This window comes from Oenanthe melanoleuca, chromosome 2 (genome assembly GCF_029582105.1).
Source record: "Oenanthe melanoleuca isolate GR-GAL-2019-014 chromosome 2, OMel1.0, whole genome shotgun sequence".
Classification (NCBI taxonomy): domain Eukaryota; kingdom Metazoa; phylum Chordata; class Aves; order Passeriformes; family Muscicapidae; genus Oenanthe; species Oenanthe melanoleuca.
Genome location: NC_079335.1, coordinates 134,984,195 through 134,990,534, shown reverse-complemented (window position 1 = coordinate 134,990,534; position 6,340 = coordinate 134,984,195).

Genomic DNA, 6,340 nt, shown 5'->3' with positions numbered 1-6,340 from the left:
TTAGATGGTGCTTTTGTCTGTCAACAAGTCATTCCACTTTGTGAGGGTTATTTATCACTAAAACAATTGATGCAATGGAAATACACTACCAGTATGTTCTGTTAACAGCACATTTTGTGAGACCTTGATTTGGATCCATATTTCAGGGGTAGTTAATTGATTTATGTTTCTGTCTTACAGAAGAAATATATGACAAGAGCCTTTGAAAGATTGGAGGTGTCTTTCTCACATGAAGTGTTACATGTGAACTGTATTTATTACCCTTCCTATAAAGAGTTTCAGAGTCAAAAATATCTCAGTTTTAAGGCACATGTGAAAGGAGTTGGCACTGGGGTGTACTGCCCAGTTGCCTGTTGTTACTCCTAGAGGGTGCAAGTATCTGCAGATTGTGGTTTGTGTCTGCTGGCTCTTACAACTGTCCTGGACACCCCAGATGGTGTCTCAAATGGATGTTTTGTTTAGGCAGGCTAATCTCTCCATGAGGAATATCTCAATGGGAAGTACACTGTGCTAATGCTATTTTTTATTTTTAATATCTGCACCAAAACAACTGCAATCAAGACAGTTACAATACTCTGATTTCCCCTGTTGTGCATACACAATTTTTTATTGACTCTGTATACAGAACTGAATGTGAGTGCCTTTTCTTCTTGACATTCAATAACAAAGAAAATAATAAGAAACATAAGCCGTGGAAAGTAATATAAAAAAGGTAATTATTTTGACAAAAAATAGTTGTTATACATTTGGTTGTGTGAGAATAGTGTATGATATTTAATATCTGAATGATCATCACAGCATGGGAAGGTATAAAGAAAAGATTAATTTGTATTTTAATCGCAAACACTATTTTCTGGGTTGCATGATATTTATAAATATTAAAATATTTCATATATATTCTTCTCTCTTGATACATATATTTTTTAACCACTCACTCCCAAACCAGGTTTAAAAGTATTTTGTGTCTTTTCTTCATTTCACAGTTTAAGGACTAAAAATACGAATGTGTGGACCAGTGATAAAATTCAACCAAAGACCTCGATCTCCTGACTCTCCACTCTGCTCTGGTGAGCAGTGACTCTGTGAAACATCTTGTCACACCAGTTTCTATACTTTGCCAGATATAGAAGCCTTTTATCACAGCTCTGAGAAGCAACAGTCTCCCTTTTACTGCCCAGTTCATTACCCATTGAACCATGGGATCCATGGTTCAGATCTTGACAAAACTGGCCAATACCTTGTGGCATGTGTATTTACGTCTCAAAACTCTTTAGAGATTCCTTTCACACTTTTTCCCATGAGAGAGTCTTCTGTGTCTCTGCTTTCCAGGTCATTTTCCTTATCCCAGGTGTAGACAGGAAGGAATGTCTTCAGCAGTCCCTTGAAAGGAGGAAAAGGGGCAGCAAGGGGAAAGCATGTCTGTTCCAAGACAACTTTGAATAGGAGAGTATAGACAGGGTTGGGGGATTTTATTCCTCTTTTAAGAGAGAATATTTTGGGGCATTTGTACTGAAGGGCCTTTTCCTAGTCCTAAAATACACTAAACTCTGATATTAATCATAACCCATGATTTAATGAATGGATGGAATTATCAGACCTAGGATACCATTTTTTTCTTTGAAAAACATTTTGTCACAATCTTTTTTTAATAGATCCACAAACATATGTAAATACCCTGGAGCTTCAACACTGCTTTCAGCATACAATTTTGCTACAGTATAATTCTCCATTTATCTTTTTTGCCATAATATTCATTTCTTGTAAAAATCAATTCTTTATTTATGGGAATAATCTATTCAATTCTATGCTCCATAGCCTAATTACCTAAAAAACTTTGTTCCTTTTGGAGTAGACTTCCCAGAGGGCCTGGATTTAAAGTCCATAAAGCCAGGACAGTTCTACAGAAATCAGACAGCTTTGGGGGGACACCACCCTGAACTTGGAGTCATTGTCTTGAAACTGAAGCCAGTAAGGGAGGCCACTTCAGCTGGCCCCAAACACCTTAATGACTGTAGGGTAGGACAAAGAGCCAATGGGGCAATGTCTCACCCTGTTTATGCTGAGGATGCACAGAGGCCTGAGCAGAAGCTGATTGCTGCCAGGGCATTGTTCCATTCCTCAGTTGTCTCAGGAGAGGGGCCTTTGTGTGCATCTTCCTGTTAATGGCAAATACTGCCACTTGCAAGGAAAAAATAGTTTGTAGTCTCTCAAGCAAAAAGAAGTGAAGTATTATTATTTCACTGATTGCTTACACTCAGATACAATTACAACTTAGTTAAAGCAGAAGAGGACCAGAATAGTCCTGATGACCTCGGTCTGAAAAGACATAAGACCATAAACATCCAGGCAAACAAATAACCTTTGAGTTCCATTAGTCACAGAAATTAAGATGCTGAAATGCTCAAGTGCTTGCAGAATCAGACATTTTGCTTGTAGTCACCTCTAAATATGGCATAAAGGGTGTCTGAAAGGGTCTGAAAGAGTGATTTCAATATTAAGTCCATGTTTCATTCCTAAAACAGTGGAAGTCTTAATGGCAAACCCATTAAAATTATTTTCATGACACACAGTGAATATTTTGAATATATCAAGTCAAGGTTTCAGTTAAGTATATTCATATCATGTCAAGCTTAGCAATTTATTGGAGAATCTTTACCCAATTTGGTGTAATTGATGTTAAAGCCTTTTTTCCTAATACGCTGTTTGTGCCTTCCTTTTAAATGTGGATAAGAAGAAATGGATTTGTAGATGTTGTTTTTAATTGATTCCAAAGGGAATAGCTACCATGGAATCTGCTGATGAGTTCTGTGGGGGTCTAGGCTCCAATCATTCTCCATCTATATTTTTAATGACAAGATGCTGCAATGTTTAAAAAATGAATTTGAATTATGAGCACAGATAATTAATGTCTGCTCTCTCCTAACATCTTATCGATAACCACCAAGCCTCCAGCTAAGGCAAGGACCTCTGTGCTGGTTTAGAGACACAAACTGCATAAAAACCCAATGGCAGTAAAGCTTCATTCAAGGTCTTTGAAAGCTTCAGTCAGACACTGCATGTTAAATCCTCGATTTTCAGTTACAGAGGAGAGATATCAGTACATAATATAGAAAATACTGTGCAATTTGAGCATTTTTTTCCCCTCAGTTTTCACATAGGTTGATATCCATTCAAAACTAAGTAGTGTTAATCCTTTGGCCACCTCCATGGTCGCCATCCTCTCTGTGTGAAGAATCTCACTGACTGCAGGGGAACAAGCTGTATGACTGAAGGTTGCTGAGAATTAATAATGACCAGGCTTGTCGTTTGTAGTGTGATTTAAGTCTACCTTTGGGTAATAAGCAGCAAAACTCTTGGGATGCTGCTGGTATTTATTCACTCTGTAACAACTGGACAAGATATTTAACAATATGACTTGAAAACAAAAACCACAATGTTGCTATGCATCCCATAACTGCAGCTTGATTTAGTGAATGCTCCATATTGCATTCTGTAGAGTCATCTGTCTAAACTGTATGCATTTGCTAGTATATGAATTTCTTAGCAGGAATGTTAGCCTGTAGGATAGACTAATCTGCCACTTCTCTTCAACAATGACAGGGACTTAGAAAAAATATTTCTACTAGTTTTGGCTACTACACTACAAAAACCAGCTGTGGACTTTGTGTGGAAGCCCTGAGGAGAGGAATAAAAACAATCAGAGGAATAAAAAACATGAGCTATCAGGAAAGATTGACAGAAGAGGGAATGTACAGCCTAAAGCAGAGAAGTGGTGCCACATGATAACAACCTCCAGGTGAAAGAGAAAAGGAGACTGAAGCTGCATGTGCATAAACAATGTTCCAGCAATACACAAACAGGGAAATGCAACAGATTTCTTGAGAATAATGTTTTTCACTGGAGTGTTTAAAGGATAAGACACCTGCCAAGAAAGGGAAGTGTAATCAATGTGGTCTTTGGGCAGGGACAGAGTAAATTAAACTTCACATTTCTTTGTAATGTTGCAATTCTACAGCTCTGTGATTGAACTATGTTATATAAATGTAAGTGGCTTTTGCATTACTGGCATTTTCACTGCCATTTACCAGTTAGATAAAATTACTGGAGATACAGGCATCACCTGTACCCGGAATTTGTAAAAAAAAGTCCTATTTCATCTCTCACTACAAAGATTTACTGTGGCTAAAGAGTATCCAAAAATCATTGCTTAGAAAGTAGGGCAAAATAGTGTGCTATTCCAGCTTGGCAAGGACAGATGGAGATGCACTCTATCCATGCAGGCATGAGCAGAGCAGAAGTGACCTGAAGCAGAAGGCCTGGTCAGACTGTGAGGTCCCAGTGAAAAAAACACTTCTTATTTAACTCCTTATCTCCAAAATGTTTCCATGACCTCAAGTATTAGCCAGGTAAAAAGCAGGCAGAGTATACCTTTAAAGGTTGAACAGATGGACACATCTCTTTGTTTGACAGGAAAATGTATGTGCTGCTTGACCTGGCAAACACTTCTTGGTGCAGTGGAAGCATTGCACAAAATATCTCAGAAAAGGATCCCCCAAAAACAGATTAAAAATTGGGATATAATAGTACAAAGCCAATAACAAAATGAGTTTAACAGTTCAAGCTTAGTTAAAGAGACTTTGCTCAGTTTGATGACTCTGAAATCAGATGTGCTAATCTGTGCTATATGACTCTGTCTTGCTGTGTTACTCATGAGAGATGTTCCTTTATTTTTTTTCTTTGCAGTGGAATGAGTTGTACAAGGATACACTCATGACAAAAAACCAGAGCTAGTATTTTCAGAAAGGTATTCTATCCATCAGGGATTTGTCCCTTCCTTCTGTCTCTGATGATGATTTAAACAGGTATTTGGGTGCTCTTCTTGCACAGGTAATACTGCAAAGTTAGTTCTTATTCACTCAGGCTTAGCAATATGCCTCCAGTCTTACCTTTCAGAATCATATAATGGAGTTGGTTTCAATCTAATCCTATTTTTTAATTAAAAAGAGAGATTTCTGTCCCATGTTTAACACTTGCAGTGAGATCTACTGATAGCCTCAGTATCAGTAACATAATTGCTTAGCACCAGGTGTTGGCACAAACAAGAAAGATATCCCTGTATCCATGAAAAGACTTTATCCTCTCTCACAAAGAGATCCTTGGGTTAGTACTGGCCAATCTGGTATAACACAGCTCTGATTTCTGTTGGAAATATTAGCTCTAGTCCTAAAAGCTGCATAATTACATTAGTGCTGTTCCATGCCTGAGGGAAGGAGCTCTGCTTCTCTGCTGTGAGACCAGCCAGAGCTCAGCACAGCCCAAACACTGCACCCAAAGCGGGACCTGGCACTGGCTCAGCAGTACAGCCTCACCCAGAAGAGTCTTTACTCTGGTAAAAACGGGCCACATTTTCATCCACAAAAGCAGCAGACTGAGTTTCTGAAAATCCAGATTCTCCGGGTTTCCAAATCTCTCTGTAAATTCAGCAGAAACTTTAATGTTGAAAATCAGATGCAGTGCCCATCATGAGGGCATCTGGAATGCTAGTCACACAAGTCTTACTCACAGCACTGTCTCTGGATATTTTTATAAAATCTACATTCTCAGCAATAAAATATGTGTTGCTATGGGGCATCTGTTTATGTTTTTATGGGAACTGATAATTACCCTGGAGTTCCTTCTGTCTACAAAAATGGTAGAGTTTTACAGTGATCCTGTAAACAATTATTAGTTAAATGTAAGGATAGTCCTGAATTTATATGAGAAAAACAAATACATGGGATAAATCAGTGTAAGCATTTATCCAGGTAATTGCAGGTATGAATGATGTTTTAGACATGTGACAAAATACAGTTTTGTCCCTTTATAACCTCATAAGCTCAGCTCTCCTCTGAGCTCAGGACCCCTGTCAGCTCTCAGACCTCACAGCAAAGCATCCTAGGCTGGGTAGATCTCACTCTGTGTTTCTCTGAGCAACAAGTTATAGAAACACATAATTCAAAATACATAGGTAGATAGGAAGATTTTATATGTTTGAGATGATTCTATTATGACATTCACAAGCCTCAGACACTGCAGAAATACAATATTTACTATCAATAAGGCAGGAATAGGAAAGTGAAATAAAGTAAACTATGGTTGCAACTAACTTACACAGTGCAAATATTAACCCTGTGAGGGAAAATCTGCAAGAACAGAGAGTTTCTTACAGTCCAGCTTTTTAATTTACATTTGATCTTTTTGCCACAAAGACATCCCAGCACTACCATAACCACTGTTATGGATGCTATGGGTTAACAGCCCCCTCACATTCTTTTGGTAAATCCAGTCATACTCTTTACTA